Genomic DNA, 16,532 nt, shown 5'->3' on the forward strand with positions numbered 1-16,532 from the left:
CCAGCTGGGTACCGGATGCCTGGGGGTGTGCAGTGGCACCCAGGGGCACCTGGCTGGGTACAGTGTGTTGACGTTGGCTGGGGCCACAAAACTGAGCCAGGTGGAGGGGATGTTCAAGGAGTGTGGTAGCAGCTGTGACCTGGTATTTGAACGGGGTGCTCATGCAGCTTTAACAATATTTTCCCTGAGCCCATGGCCAGCCTGCTGGGAGTGGGTGAGTCCCCAGGAGAACTTGTGGGCATTGTGCACTGCTAGGCGGTCAGGTAACACCTGTGCAGTGCTGCCTCCCACAGATGTTTGTATTTATGCTGAGGGACTGGGGAGGAAAGTGGCACCTGCCAGCTCCCTAATTTTTGTAGTTCTCTAAGATGCTCCAAAATCAGTTTGAACAGATCTGTCTCACATTTGCCTCTGGCATTGTGTAAACGGTCGTTTTTATGTTCTGTCTCTATGCAGGCTACTGTCTCTTTAAGGGCAGAGACTCAGCTATTGCTCACCCTCCAAGGTTGCCCAGTGCTGAGTCAGCTGATTTTCAAAGTTCCAGGTTCCAAGTCCCATTGGTTATGCAAACTCCTGGAATTCAGCTTCTTTGGTTTTTAAAGCCAAATGTTATGTGGATTAGCCTTCCCCATGTGAGCTCCCTGGTGCCATGGCCTGTTTCTCTGCTCTCTCTGTGCACACAGTTCCCTCTTTCTTGCTGGCAGCCTCCTTCTGCATTTCTTCCCTTCCTAGCTTTTCAGATGCAGCTTCTCTATATTTAGTTGTGGAGTTTGTCCTACCAATCTTCAAATCACTCTCCTGTTTACCAACTTGGATGTGGAAGGTACCGAATTAAAAACGTGGGGCAGGGTGAGCTCAAGGTCCTCCTACTCTGCCATCTTCCCAAGCTCCCCCTGCTTTACTGATGTAATCATTGCTTCTATGTTTTGTGATCTCGATGATGGAGATGGTATTACCAATTCCCTAGTAAGACTTAAAATAAGAATTTGCTTCTTTGAGGTTTAAATTTGTATGCATCTAGATTAATGAGCTTTATCTAATCTTTTAGAACTGCTCATGGTTACCTTCATTATAGTTTCTCATTAGGAAATAGACAATCCGAATTAAGTTAATCCTATTTTTCTCTGTTTTCCATGAAATTAAATCTGTGTCATTTACAAACGCTGATATTTTTCTTTTTTTTAAATAAATGAAGAGATAAGCCAAAAGATTTTTTTCTCTCTCTCTTCATGGTTGAATATTACATAAAGAATGCCTCCTCATAATGACTTTTTTTTTTTAGGCATAGAGGAAATTTTAGTTTTAAACCATGCTTTTTAGAAATGTTGTCAGAGCAGTTAATAAGATCTATAGTAATCTGGAGAATAACTATGAAAGTGTAAGTCCTATTAGCATATATAGTAACTACCCAGCCAAATCATCCACATTTGTGCTGCTCTTGGATCAAAGAAAAGTGACAGAACAATAAAACAGAAATGCTTACCCCATAATAATTGTGAGAAGAGCAATGTAGTAAAGATAGAACTCTTACTGATATTTCATTGTAGCAAATTTAGTAGATTGATTTTGTTTTATATATTTTTTAGTGTTTATTTATTTTTAGAGAAAGAGAAGGAGGGTGTGGAGGGGCAGAAGTAGAGGGAGAGAAATTTCCAAGCAGGATCCCCCTTGTCAGCACAGAGCCTGAGGCAGGGCTCCATCTCATGAACCCTGAAATCATGACCTGGGCTGAAATCAAGAGTCAGACACTAAACTGACTGAACCACCCCATCACCCCTTAGTAGACTGATTTTACATCATTGTCAGAAACATGAGAAAACAAATTAAGATAACTTCAATTAAAAGTCTGTCCTATAAAAACTATATTCCTATTCATTCTTTACTTTTTATTCTTTATAGCCCTCTCTACAAGCTTTCATCATATGGTCATTGAGAAGTAACTGTTCTGGGATCATTAATGGGTTCAAAGAATTTTGAAAATGCTTGCTAACTATATTGTTGGGAAAGATCTCTCCAGGGCTGAAGAGCTGGGTTTTTTTAAATAGGTTTTTATTTTACTTTTGAGAGAGAGAGAGAGACAGACTGTGAGTGGGGGAGGGGTAGAGAGAGAGGGAGACAGAATCTGGAGTAGGCTCCAGGCTCTGAGCTGTCAGCGCAAAGCCTGATGTGGGGCTTGAACTCACTGACTGCAAGATCATGACCTGAGCCGAAGGGATGCCCAACCGAATGAGCCACCCAGGCACCCCGAAGAGCTGTTTCTAAAACCTGTTCATGTTTGGTTAATTACCAACCTCACAATGTCATCTTAGGCTTATGATTTTCTTGATCTTATGTTCAACAACAGTCAACTAACAAATAAATCAAATCAACAGCCAACAATAGTAAAATTCTTGGTAAAAAATTGAAGGTTATATTTTGGTAAAAGGAGATCTGAAAGGAAATTTGAAGACCTAGACTTTTATAGGCTACCATTAATTGGTTAAATTTATAAATTTGTGAGACACTTTTTTTTTTTTTAGCCAAATAATTCTGGAAGATTCAACCCAATGACCTTTAATTTCCCCTCAACCCCTATATTTTCTAGGAAACTTGGATGTGTCTTAAATATGTATAGACTCCCACAACCTACCCATTTTTGAGGGGCAACTTATTTCTTCTTTGGGGAAAACTGAGTTAGGGTTAGGGTTAGGGTTAGGGTTAGGGTTAGGGTTAGGGTTAGAAACAGATTCCACAGAGAGCACATCATTTAAGGCATGTCTCTGAAGTAAGACTATATACTTCAAAGAAGTTTGAAGCAGTTCCTGAAAGTGTGTAAAAGAGATCACATGTGTATTTTAGACCATGAGTAATTTTGATTATGGATAATAAACTGATCTTTTGTCTTCGTTTCTTTAGTACACTGCAGGCCGCATTGTAGTTTCAGTATACATTCATAAATTAAATTTCTCCCCCAATAATCCAGCCTTTAAGAATTAGCTTCTATGTAAGGGAGCCCTAGAGGAAGTTAGGTTCTTAATTGTTATAGCAGTGCTTATCAGGAACTCAGTAGGTGTTCAGTAGCTCATTGTAATGATGGATGATGCCTATTTTTATGCAAGACTTGGCTTTATGTAGCTATTTGTCATTGCTTTTGATTATACATTTTTTGCATAACATCTCTTAGGGCTTAGAGACCAGTGATGTTATTTTATAAGATTATCCCCTTTAGTTGTATAGGGATGTTCTAAGATATTTAGAGCCCTTGTACTTCTACAATCTGGTCATCTTAATATAAATATTCTGTATAACTAGAGTAAAAATCTTAAAAAACAATATCAAAGCAAATATCAGTAATTTTCTCAAATAAGATATCACATTTCTTTCAAACATACCATACAGCAATGGTTTTGGGCTTTCCCTTCCCAGAGATAACAGTGGATAGAAGTTACAGATACCTGGAGACATAACTGGTGGCCTGTAGGTAGTAAATGGAATGTGGATATTTAGAGCTTATATATTAAAATAAATCAAAGCACTTTTAAAAATGTAATGACATAAATACCCACAGTTATGCAGTGACTTTGTGTACTTAATGAAACAATCATTTAATCAAATACATTTTTAGACCTAGAATCTATTTGTAGTAGGTGCTAAAATGGTTAGCAGCTTTGGGCTTTGGGTTCAAATCTGTCTGCAACTATTCATCTTTCTTATTCTCCCAAACCCTTTCACCTTAAATGTAACAAGACATATAACATGCTAGGAACATCGAACACCAAGCAAATACAAGCAATATCAGCAAAAGGGTTAAGTATATGCATTCACTCTGTTGTTGAATCTGATCACATAGTTATAGATCTTATTTGTTTATTTACTTGGTTGTTTACTTTCTATAGGCACTAGTTTTTATACCTATGAGTAATAGAAACAATGTATATCAGCAGGATGCTTTTAACTAATAAGTTAATAGATTGATCCCACACTGACACTTTGATTGTCAATCTATATTACTAGGACCCCTTAATATATCAAAAACATCTTGTTACGTCAAGCTAAATGATGTACATGTTATGTTTTCCCAAGACTAACTGCTTTTAATACCTTTTTATACATTATAATCCCTTGAAACATATGTAATGTATAAATTAAATTAATTAACTAAATTATTACATCAGGGACAACAAGGGTAAAATACCACCTGCTATTTTGTTGATTTTCAATAAACACTAGGTTGTGAAGAAATATTAACTAGAGTATATACATGTGCATTTATGGGTAAACTAACTCACTACAGACAATATCTATTTCAGTGTATGACCATCACTATGATTTTCCAATATGATTGGAATTCATTAAGTAATTATGAATGCATAGTCCTTCAGTTTAAAATAAATTTAAAAGGATCTGCTAAACAAGTATGTCATAAGCTATTTACAAACTACAGTTATGCTCATTTATTTCTTGATTTCCAGACTTGAAACTGGATTACATGGTTAAGGTTTAAAAGGTAGTGCAGAATAATTCTTGTACTCATATACATCTCGATGAACAACTGTAGTAAGCATAAATAATAGCTGATCACCAAAATCAAGACTTCTAAAAGAAATAAACTGCTGAGAATGCAAACATTGAAGGAGGAAACCTAACAGGAGACAGAGAATAGTAAGATCCAAGGAGGCTTATTCTTCCCTGTGCACTATTTTTCTCAGCCCTCATTAGGTTCATCACTTTACAGTCTTTTACAAGAATACAATCTCAGTCAGTCATTGGCAAGAAGAAATATTTGGATGATTAGATTACATCCTTGTTTACATTAGTGATCTAATGTAATAATACTAAGCTTTGACAATACAGTTCACAAAGGCATAAAATCCTCAATTTACTGTCATTTCCACACTTGGTAAACTATGCAGATGAGTTATACTTACAACTTAACTTGTTGTGCCTCTACTATGTTATAGGTATAATATAGGTGTTGTGGACATATCCGTGAATAATAGAGATACTGTCTCTGTCCTCTTGGAGATTGCAGTCTACTAGAAATAGACATTTAAACCAGTAATTCCAGAACTGATGACCATGCCTAAAGAGAAACATAACCTTTTTAGGAAACTGTCAAAAGCATTTGCTGAAGGAGTTTCTTTAAGGTTTATAGAAGAGATAAAAATTCAAGAGCTGTTTGGGTGATTGCAAGCTCTTAATATATATCTATGCATGTTTGATTTAGTGTTAGGAAGTCCCACAGATCGGAAAATACCAAAAGAAACAAAGATGTCAATGTAATAAATTGAAACATGAAAAAAGTACTGTTTTTCTTACACTTTAATTTTATTTATTTTTTTATGTTTATTTTTGAGAGAGACAGAGTGCAAGTGGGGGAGGGGCAGAGAGAGAGGGAGACAGAATCTGAAGCAGGCTCTAGGCTCTGAGCTGTCAGCACAGAGCCTGAGGCAGGGCTCAAACCCACAAACTGTGAGATCATGACCTGAGCCAAAGTCGGACACTTAACCAACTGAGCCACCCAGATGCCCTGTGTTTTTCTTATAGTTTTAAGGTAAAAGTTAAAATATAAATCTTTGCAGGATAAAAGTGAGCAGGACTATTTTAAAATGTATGTCTATATGGGAACTTCAAAGTTTAGAGCTGGCTCAAATAAAGTTGAGCATTTCTATAAATAATTGAAAATTTGATAGAGTGGATCTTTAATTTTTACAGGTTTTTATCATTAGAACATTGTGCTATGTTTTAAATCTGAATTCCCCAGTTTTTGGAAATAAACATGTTAATTGCTAATTACCAAACTCTAATGGCTGTATTGTTTTTTTATCTTATATTTCAGAAAAGTTCTTAGAAAATTCAATTTATCATCGTATTTAAAACCGATCTGCATTTAAGGATTTCCAGGAGGTTCAATAAAAGAGTATACTTACTTGAGGATGTGATAGTAGCTTCTGTTGAAGTATCTGCATTTAGTTCAGGCTAGTGTTCTTCTTGGGTGGCAATCAAAATGGTGTTGCCTGATGACATGGAGATACTTCCCATATACTCGGTTTGTCTATTGTTAGTACTTACCAGAAAATGCAGCTTAGATAAAAAATAGCCACACTACTTGCAAAAATAGAGCTGTAAGGCCTTAAAAATAATTTTTAAGATTTAACTGAAAAGAGTAGTTGCTATACATAGCATTTTACATTGATACATGTTCAGACTCACTGTGTTGAAATGATTTTCACTTTGTGCCTTTCTGTTTTTCACCATTTCTCTGCTTTACATTCTGGTTCTAAGCCATATGTAGGGCAAATGCCAGCATCAAATTAGGATACAATTAATGATAATCATAGGGTCTTAATGAAGGGAAAACGGCTACGGTTTGCAGGCTATTCTAAAAACTTCATTATGTAGCAGAATAAACTAGCGTAAAAATGGTGTTTCCTGTTACAGACTTCTAAATTTTTTTTAACGTTTTATTTATTTTTAAGACAGGGAGAGACAGAGCATAAACAGGGGAGGGTCAGAGAGAGGGAGACACAGCATCCGAAACAGGCTCCAGGTTCTGAGCTGTCAGCACAGAGCCCGACGTGGGGCTTGAACTCACAGACCGTGAGATCATGACCTGAGCCAAAGTCAGCCGCTTAACCGGCGGAGCCACCCAGGTGCCCCTCCTGTTACAGACTTCTAACTTGTTCATCATATAGAGTGGACAGTCATGCAGCTGACTGGGGTATAACAGGAAAAATATTACTGTAGGTGCATTAATTTAAAATGGAATTAGATTGTTATAAATTGAGAAGGAAAAATAAAGTATGAAATAGAAATATTCCTTTTGCTGCACTCAAATAGGGACTACAAGGCAATTTCAACTAAGAGGATTTCCTGTTTTATTCAGCGTGAGGTCACTGCATTTACTTTGTGTTTCTTTTGTTTTTTGTTTTTTCTTTCTTTTTCTCTTCTGTATGTACTCTGGCAAGGTCAACAGTCTATCTGAAGCGTTCTGCAGCCACCCGTTTATTTTAACGAACCAACTTTCTGTAGCTTTAAAATCCTTCCTTTGTCACTTATGAGATATTATCTTGCCTTTCTTCTTCTTGTCTGTTGTGTGTATGCATCCAAATAACAGATGGTCTATTTCCTCCAACTCCTATATGAGTCAGCAGACTGTGATCAGTCTATAGATACAGCATTATTTTTGACTTTCAAAATATATGCCTAATCTTCTTATTAATTGGATGATTTGACTATGAGAAGTATTTCTTGACCAAGGTTCAAATAGTTTATTGTATTATGTGAGTAATATATAATATGATATTTTGCTATTGCTAGTATTATTCAGTGTTAACTGGTAAAATATTGCAAAAGCTAAGAAATGTCTATTAGAATTCAGTATCTTGAATAATTTAATAAAAGAGTAAGAACTAGATAATTATTTGAACTGTGGATGAGGGGAAAGTTGACCCAAATCAAAATTTTGTTGGGAGTTGAGCACGTTACATATGAAATAGAAAAAATGAAAATTGAGTGGCAACAGAAAAAATGAAAATTGAATTGAAATTTAATTAAAGAGGAGCATACTCCAGAAATAAGTATGATACTCAAGAGTTAACACCATGTGCCCATTAGGCCATTATTTACCCATATTGTGTGAGGTATTTGTTTTCTAAAGAAAGATCTTTACAGATATTTTGTCCCAATCTCTCCCTTGATTCTTAACAATGAGGTCAGCAATGTAGATTATAGGCTTTTATATACTTTACAGTGTTTAATGCTATATGATTGCTGAGAATATATGAATTGTTTGGCAAGATGGTATATTCTAAAGTATCCTGTAAAATATATGTGCCAGGTTTCAAGGATGTGCAGTTTTTAGAAATATTTTCTCCTCAATAAGGTATATGTCCTCTGGATTCCTTCATGAGCCATGAAGCTATATGTGGTATGAAGTACAATCCCAAACCCTGACCACTGCCTATGACATAACTTTAGGATAGCCAAAGGAGTATGTGTTAGGAACAACATGTGTTTTTAAGATGTGATTTTTCGATAAATATTTAGTGAATAAACCAAAGAATGAAGACATTTGTTAGTGACCAGATTATCCTTATCCTTAATTATCCCCAAATGAAGAATGTCTTTTCAAAAACACAGCTCTTTCCATGTCATTTCTCTATTTTAACCCTCTGATGACAAACCATTTCCTTCATGGTAAAGTCAAATTCACAGTCAGTGTTGGTGTATTTCAGAGTTCTGTCCTTGGCAGCTTTCTCTGCTACTCTTTGTTTATTTTTCCTGCATAATTAAGTCTGTTTCCATGACTTTGGTTAATACTCATCTATATCTTCTATCCACACTTACATTTTTAAAACTCCGCTCTATAAATCTGGCACCTGCCGTTTTATCAGCTAAAATTTAACCTCTCATGTCTATCTAACTCATGCTCTTATTTGCAAACCCAGATATTCTTGACTCAATTTTATTCCACCATCACTGTAGTATTATCAAGGCCATGGTATAGTAGAAAACAATCAAAAAAATCTCAGTGCCTTAAAAAAACACAAGAATTTGTTCCATAAACTTAGAAGTCTACATGACTTGGCTGGGGATTTTGTTCACCATAGCTTTTAACTCAAGGAAGTAGGCTGTTGAGGCAGAAACTATCAACAGTATATGTTAAAGGGAAAGAATATGGAACATCACACTCTGACTTCTAAAGTTTCCTCATGAAAAGTAGAGATGTTACTTCTGGAATTTCTTTAGATAAAGTAAGTTATGTGGCTACACTTTCCCACAAAGGGCAACTTCCATGTTCTTGGAGAGAGAACATAAATAATGTGTTGTAAAATCCCTAAAGACTATTATATCCACCCTCTTGCTTAAGCTATTCACTAAATGCTTATCTTTACCCTTATTGGCTAGATATTATTGTCCATATTCTTATCTTTACCCTTATTGGCTAGATATTATTGTCCATATTCTATCAGCAAATATTATTAATGTCAGTTCCTAAGTATCTCTCATGTCTGTTTCTTCATCTCCCTCTGCTACTCAAACCAGATAATCTTTTCTGTAGACTACTGCATCACCTTTATTACTCTCTGACTCCAAATTTACCATGCCATAATCCATTCCCAATATTATAACTAGAGGATGTCCTAAAATATGGATTGAATTTTATCTGTCCTATTCTTACAATTTCTCAATACTATGGTTTCAATTCAATCTATAGTTTTAGTTCTAAGCCTCCTGGCTTGGAATACAAGGTATTTCATGGTTGGAACCTGGTCTACTTTTCTATTCTCATCTCACACCTCTCCTCTGTGATACTTTTTTATGCTTCTAACATAATGCACTACTTGTTATTCTCCCCAAGCAAATCATCCCTTCTTATATTGTTAAACATTGTACATACTCTCTTTTTGAAAATGCTCTTGTTCTCAAACCTCTATTTATCTTTCAAGATTAATTTCAAACATAAGCCCCTTATCATGACTTTCTTGGCTTTTCCTTTCAAATGGCGGAATTAATTTCCTGAGCCTTTGCTTTCATATACTAGAACACTACACAGCTCTATTAATCTATTTCTTAAGTTGTATTCAAATATATATATGTGCCTGTGAGTTCCATCAGGGCCAGGATTGCACCTTATCCATAGTCTATGGCATGGGATAGGCACTCACCAAACATTTCTGGAATTTAAACAAATTTTTATTATGCTACTCTTTTGGAGCTGTTTTACCAGGTATTACCTCAGAGTGTAATACAAGGATTAAAAGGAAGGTGGCTAGATCTTAGGAAACCAAATTTTTTTTTCCAACAATAATTTTATTTGGAGTATTATTCAAATTACTTTTTAGAAATTGGGTTTAAGTAACACTATTCCAAAAATACTATTATTTAAGCAACATTTATGAACTGCACATAAAACTTCTCATTTATAAAACAAATTGCCTAATAATGTAGCTTAAAATGTAAGTTTTAATGTTAATATGTTAGTTTGAATCCGATTTATAGGATTTTAGAAAATATCATGACCATCTGTTTTTTTCAGTTGGTATTCCACTGGCATCTAAAATATTAGACCCACTATTTAATCTTCCTAATGATTAGGTACAAGGTCAAGAAATCATTAAAATCAATGCTGTTTTACATATTATACAGCAAAGAACTAGATATGAGAAAGTGTAGTAGAAATAAAATTTCCTGGCAAGGTTGATTCACAATTGTTGGAATATTTCAAGCAGTGATACCATACAGTTAAAAGAGTGGACCAATGTATGCTTGGCTTGAAGTCGACAACATGAAAAATTAAGGCATCACACATTGCCAATTGCCTGAGATATTCCTGGAAAAGGTTTTTCCCAGAAATAAAATGACAGAAAGGCATAATGATTGTCCACAAGACGCTTTTAGTCTAGTAACAGAGACAAAAAATACATATAAGTGATTTCCACTGAGTAAATATAGAAATGGTAACAATTATCATAGGTTCTGCATCAAGTCATTAATTCTTTCAACAGCCACCGGAATTCCATGTTATTATTCCATTTTGCAGGTAAAGAAAATCAGAGAGTAACGGTAATTTATGTGCTCTTTCATAGCTAGTCAGTAAAAATGCAATCTAGGTCTGGATTTCTTCTGAGTCCACGCTCAATGCTGTCCTAGCTTTCCATAAGGACCATTGCATCCTGACTGGTAGCAATTACCATTTATACAATGAGCCCTTACTACTTGCATGCTACATGCTTCCTTTATTTGGGTAACTTAAAATCAAATGGGGTTGCTTTAATCAAATACTTCAACAACCAGGAATGCTATATTGATTATTATTCTATGTCTTTTCACCATTTTCTTTGAAAACAGAAAAAGTATTGTATATTTGGCAAGGTTGTTTGGTAAGGAATACTCTAGATGTTGGTAGATTAGGTCATTGACTGTGTGACCAAACTCAAAAAGGTTCATTATTCACATATGAGGTTTTCCAAGGAGAGCAGGGAGGTCCTAAGCATTTCTGAAAATTACTTGAGAGAGCAAGAAAAGGAGGCTGGCCTAGGGTTCTTATGGTAGACAGCGTGACCATTCCTGCACATGGTTTGAACTTCACAATGGTGGCAAATGAGAGAGTACTGGGACTTGCCCAACTGTGGGTAAAAGAGGAAATATATGGCGTAAGGTTTAAAAGCTGTCAGCAGTCAAACATCAAAAATGAAGTCAGTCTTCCTTACAGATATACTTTCCACTTTACTCTACGATGTCATCCTTTTCACAAGTTTAAGGCAGTCCGTTTTTCAGCCTATATAGAAAGAGTTAGAATTCTTACCTTCCAGGGTGGCTCAGTCAGTAACTGACTCTTGATTCTGGCTCAGGTCATGATCTCATGGCCACGAGATTGAATCCCATGTCGAGCTCCATGCTGGGCATGGAGCCTGAGTAAGATTCTTTTTCCCTCTCTTCCTGACCCTACCCTGTGGTTCTCTCTCTCTCTCAAGAAAAAGAAAAAAAAAAAGAATGCTTACAATCCAGAACAACCACAGTTTTGCCTCTTTACAAGTGGTCACTAAAAGGTGTAAGATTTCCTTCTGACTTTATCCATGAATGAGAAAAACCAGAGAAATGACATGTGAGAAGAAATAGATAATAAATTATAAAAGTAAATCAGTTTCAAGATGTGTAATTCTTTGGCACTGCGAGTAGGGAGCAGAAGTATTTGCTTATGATGTACCTTTTCTTTTCCTGATCTTTGTGCTTAATTGTAAGCATATTAACATTTACACATTTATATTTATTAGCAGTTTTTCTTTACAGATATAATTATAGTAAATTACAATATTGTTGTAGGTGTTTAGAACAAGGATATGTTTAATCTAAGATCTAATGTGAAAAACTTGAACATTACTGATGAAAGGACTTCTCAGCAGGTCTTCAATTAATTTTTCCCCGTTTGCTGCATCATTGCAATGTTACTGAAAGAAAAAGGATAATTACAAATTTGGTGATTGTCTTTTGGAATTATATATTATGTTTAGTTTCTTTTATTGCAAAGTTAACATTCTTTGTAATTCTTCTGGGGCAAATCATAGATGAGGGTGTGAATCAATTCACTTAAAATAAATTCTACATATAGTCATATTTTGTAGTATAGCTTCAAATATAGTGATTATTATACTGATGGTATTAAAACGGATAAGGTATATCTTTATATTATTATTCTGTTAATTTCCATTCTAAATAATTGTAATACCAGAAACATAATTATAGTCCATATTTTTATTACAGTTCCAATATTTGATGTACTTCAATGCAATGAAAAATTTCATTGTTCTGGGGAAAATCTAGTAGATTTTATAGGTACTACATATAATGTGAAGTTATATCTAAGTATTTACTATAAATTATTTCACACAAAAGTAAATAATGTAAATGAATTTCTGGGTATAAATTTTTTTATAACTTTGGAAAAACTATCTTCATTCTTACATTTCAAAGAGAATAAATATAAATATATGATTTATTTTAACTTTAATTTTTGGATACAAATATGAATTTAAATATAAGATAAAGAAGAGCTACTAATTAGGAAATGTGTCCTCTGTTAAGAAATTGCATTTGGGGGCGCCTGTGTGGCTCAGTCGGTTAAGTGTCCGACTTCGGCTCAGGTCACGATCTCACTGTCCGTGGGTTCAAGCCCCGCGTCGGGCTCTGTGCTGACAGCTCAGAGCCTGGAGCCTGTTTCAGATTCTGTGTCTCCCTCTCTCTGACCCTCCCCCATTCATGCTCTGTCTCTCTCTCTCTCAAAAATAAATAAATGTTAAAAAAAAATTAAAAAAAAAAAAGAAATTGCATTTAGTTTAGGTTACTTAAGCCGCTGACTTCAACCTCATATAAGAGGTAAATGAAGCTTTTGTCCCCACAATAGTTACACCTCTATCATTGTGTTTATTTATTCTCTGAGATATGATATTTAAAATGTTTTGAGAAACAACTTTACAGTTTCTATGCCAGAATAGCTATCATCTGTTTTATTAATAAGTACTCCATTGTTTATTAGAAGAATTGATTCACACAATGAATAATTTTATGAGGATTGAATTTACAACAATGATGAAACTTAGCAGTTATAGATGCAGACTGACTTTTTATTTTTTATTTGTATCTTTTTGGCATAACCCTCCTATTTATAGAGAACCATAGTTACCACAATTTTCAGGAATGGTAGTTACATAATGGAACAATTTAAAATATTGATGAAAAAATACTTCTGTGCTATTAACATTTTCTGTTCTAACAAACTATACTGAATGGTTTTTAACTCTATTTATAATAATTTACTATTAATTTGCTTTTTTTGTCACGAGTGATGTTACTTCCATGAGAATATATATGAATTAACAGTCCTGGACTTATTTATGATCTATAATTAATTAAGTCATAATCATTCTTTTACTTCCTGATATTAACAGAGAAGAGAATTTTTTTGGAATATAAATATAAGAAAATGTAGGAGGCTAAGTAAACTTAGTAATTATTTGCTTTCATTGGATTTAGATTTTCTCAGAGAAACAATTGTCCCTTGCAATTTTCAAAGTAATGTTTGTTATATTATTTGATCTTTACTAAACTTAAGTGGAGTAGATTTTGCCATCATTATACCAATTTTACAAATGAGAAATTTGAGCCTCAGAAGGGTTAAGTATCTTTTTTGGAGATCAGAATTTAAATATTCATTCTTGCAACACTTTACTGAAAAACCATCAAACTCTGGGCATGCTCTGAGTACTAAGGATGTAGACATAAACAAAAAGTCTCTGACCTAATGGAATTTGCATTAGTAGGAAAGACAAAGAGAAACCAGACACATCAATAAATATGTAGCTGCATGTGTTGATAAAGAAAGTGAAGAAAAAGAAATTTGGAAAAAAGAATATAGAGTATGTTGTGGGAAACAATATTATTTTAGATAGAATGGGTAGGGAAAGTTTGACAGAGAAAGTGGCATGTATTAAGTATTAAGACATGTATTAAGTGACTCAGTAAGCCTTGTGAACATGTGGGAGAACAATAATCTCATGAAAGGAAAAATAGAAACAAAAAGGTTGGAACTTGGAGCATGTTTAGCTTGCTGTAGGTGGATCATGAAGGTCTTATGGGCTGTAGGAAAGTGTCCAGATGTTATTCTGAGAAACATAGGAAACCACTAGAGAAAGTTTAACAGTGAACTGTTTACCATTTATGTTCACTCTGGTTGATTGGAAGGAGGCCGAAATCTAAATGACATGCATACTGACCAATCACAGTGATCAGCAGCCATAAAAACCTCATATTTTCATACTGATGAGTAAACAGATGACTATCAATCAAACTTCCCCAGAAAGAGGGGAAGCATTTTAAATGCTTACTGATAATTAATAAGAATTGGTAGGCAATTGACCGAAAATTAATACTTCTAATCCTGTGCTCTTTTTATTATCCGGTGCTCCTCAATTACTAAGCAAAATGTTATATTCACTGCTCAACAGAGTTTTAACTTATTTTCTACATATTAATATTAGAGTTAAGAAGACAATTCAAAATTTGATTTGAAAACTTCTTTCTTACAAAAATTTGTGATTTTTCCCATAGTAGAATTTATGCAGAAAATACTAATGATTTCTATTTAAAAAAAACCGCTTTGGTGGCAGTCAAAGAGGTTTTTCTCAGCCTAAAAGCAAGGAAAGAATTTAACTTTAAAATTTTTTCTTGGGGCGCCTGGGTGGCTCAGTCGGTTAAGCGTCTGACTTCGGCTCAGGTCATGATCTCACAGCTTGTGTGTTTGAGCCGCCTGTCGGGCTCTGTGCTGACAGCTCAGAACCTGGAGCCTCTTCAGATTCTGTGTCTTTCTCTCTCATTCTGCCCCTCCCTCACTCACACTCTGTCTCTCTCTGTCTTTCAAAAATAAACATTAAAAGACAATTTAAAAAATAAAAAAAAAATTAAAAAAATAAAATTTTTTCTTGATACTACATTGCCAATATATAACAAAAAACCTGAAAATTGTGTTATGTTTCTAATCTTTTACTCTGTTAATCAATTTTTAGCAGTGTAACTCAGTGAAATAATCAGACATGGAACATCATAAACACAGTAATTATAACTCCATTTTATTTAAAGTAGTAAGAACATAAAATTAAAAAAGTAAACAAGAAAAACAGATAATGAAATAAAATAAATTGTATTATGATCACATGATGAAATACTATGTCATCATTAACACCCATACTTTCACTAATATTTACAGTTATGGTAAAATGTTTAGAATTCATTTAAGCTTGACATGGTGTCACAAAATAGTATATGGGATAGTACACAAAATAATTTTTAGGGTATGCTTTCAAACATTTCGAGTATGAAATTATCAAAGATTAGAATTAACTATAAAAGATAGGATTATAATCTGTTGTTAATTTATTTCATAAATGTTTTCTACTTTGTATCTCTTCTATAAATATGTATTAAATTTGACCAGAATGAAAGAAAACCAAACTGAAAATAAGAAACTAAAAAATAATATGTTTGTATACACACACACACACACACACACACACATATATATGTGTCTTGGGATATCACATATCATATATATAGTTCTCATTTTTTGACTAATGTGTCCCCACCACTGCCACTTTGTTGCTAACATTTACATAATATATACTGACAAAAAGATTAAGAAAGCAAGATTAAAGAAACAAAATTCTACACAGATAGGTTCATCTTACTGTTCAAATGCTTCTTATATTCACCCAAACTGTTACTATTATCTTGGACCTATTTTCCATCATGGTATCTTGGACTAGAAGTTGTCTACTAGAAAATGAGAGCATAGGCCAAATGGCAATTTCATGCTCGCAATTTGCTTATACTTCTGAGTAGAAGTCAAGTTTGAAAGTAGTTAAGCAGATTATATAATAAAAAAATTAAATATACATCTATTTAAACCACTGACACCAATTCTGAGAGGAGAGTTTCAGGAGCTTATTAGGAAGAGAAATACCACATGTTAAAAGATTACTTATTTCTTAGTTTTAATTATTTAGAAGCATTTGTTTAGTAAACGTCACATACTCTAATTTTAGACTGAAATCATGCCTAATTTTACATATGATTTCGCACAACTGTTTTTCCATAAGTTCAGTTTTCTGTTATTTGACTAGAATAGAAGTATGATTTGGATTTATATCTCTTGAAAAGCATTAGTGTCTCTATCAGTTTACAATTGAGAGTCAGGTTTTATGTAAATTATTGTCACAAAATACATTTTTAATTTTTTTAATATTTACTTATTTTTGAGAGAGACAGAGGGAGACAGAGTGCAAGCAGGGGAGGGGAAGAGAAAGAGGTAGACACAGAACCGAAGCAGGCTCCAGGCTCCAAGCTGTCAGCACAGAGCCCAAAGCAGGGCTCGAACTTATGAGCTGTGAGATCTTGACATGAGCCAAAGTCTGATGCTTAACTGACTGAGCCCCCCAGGCACCCTTAAATTTAAAAAAAGATACATAAATTTTCTACTATGCGATTATAAAATAATT

The sequence above is a fragment of the Lynx rufus genome, unplaced genomic scaffold (genome assembly GCF_022079265.1).
Source record: "Lynx rufus isolate CCGP_SWC_20201006 ecotype Redwood Valley unplaced genomic scaffold, mLynRuf1.p SCAF_10, whole genome shotgun sequence".
NCBI lineage: Eukaryota > Metazoa > Chordata > Mammalia > Carnivora > Felidae > Lynx > Lynx rufus.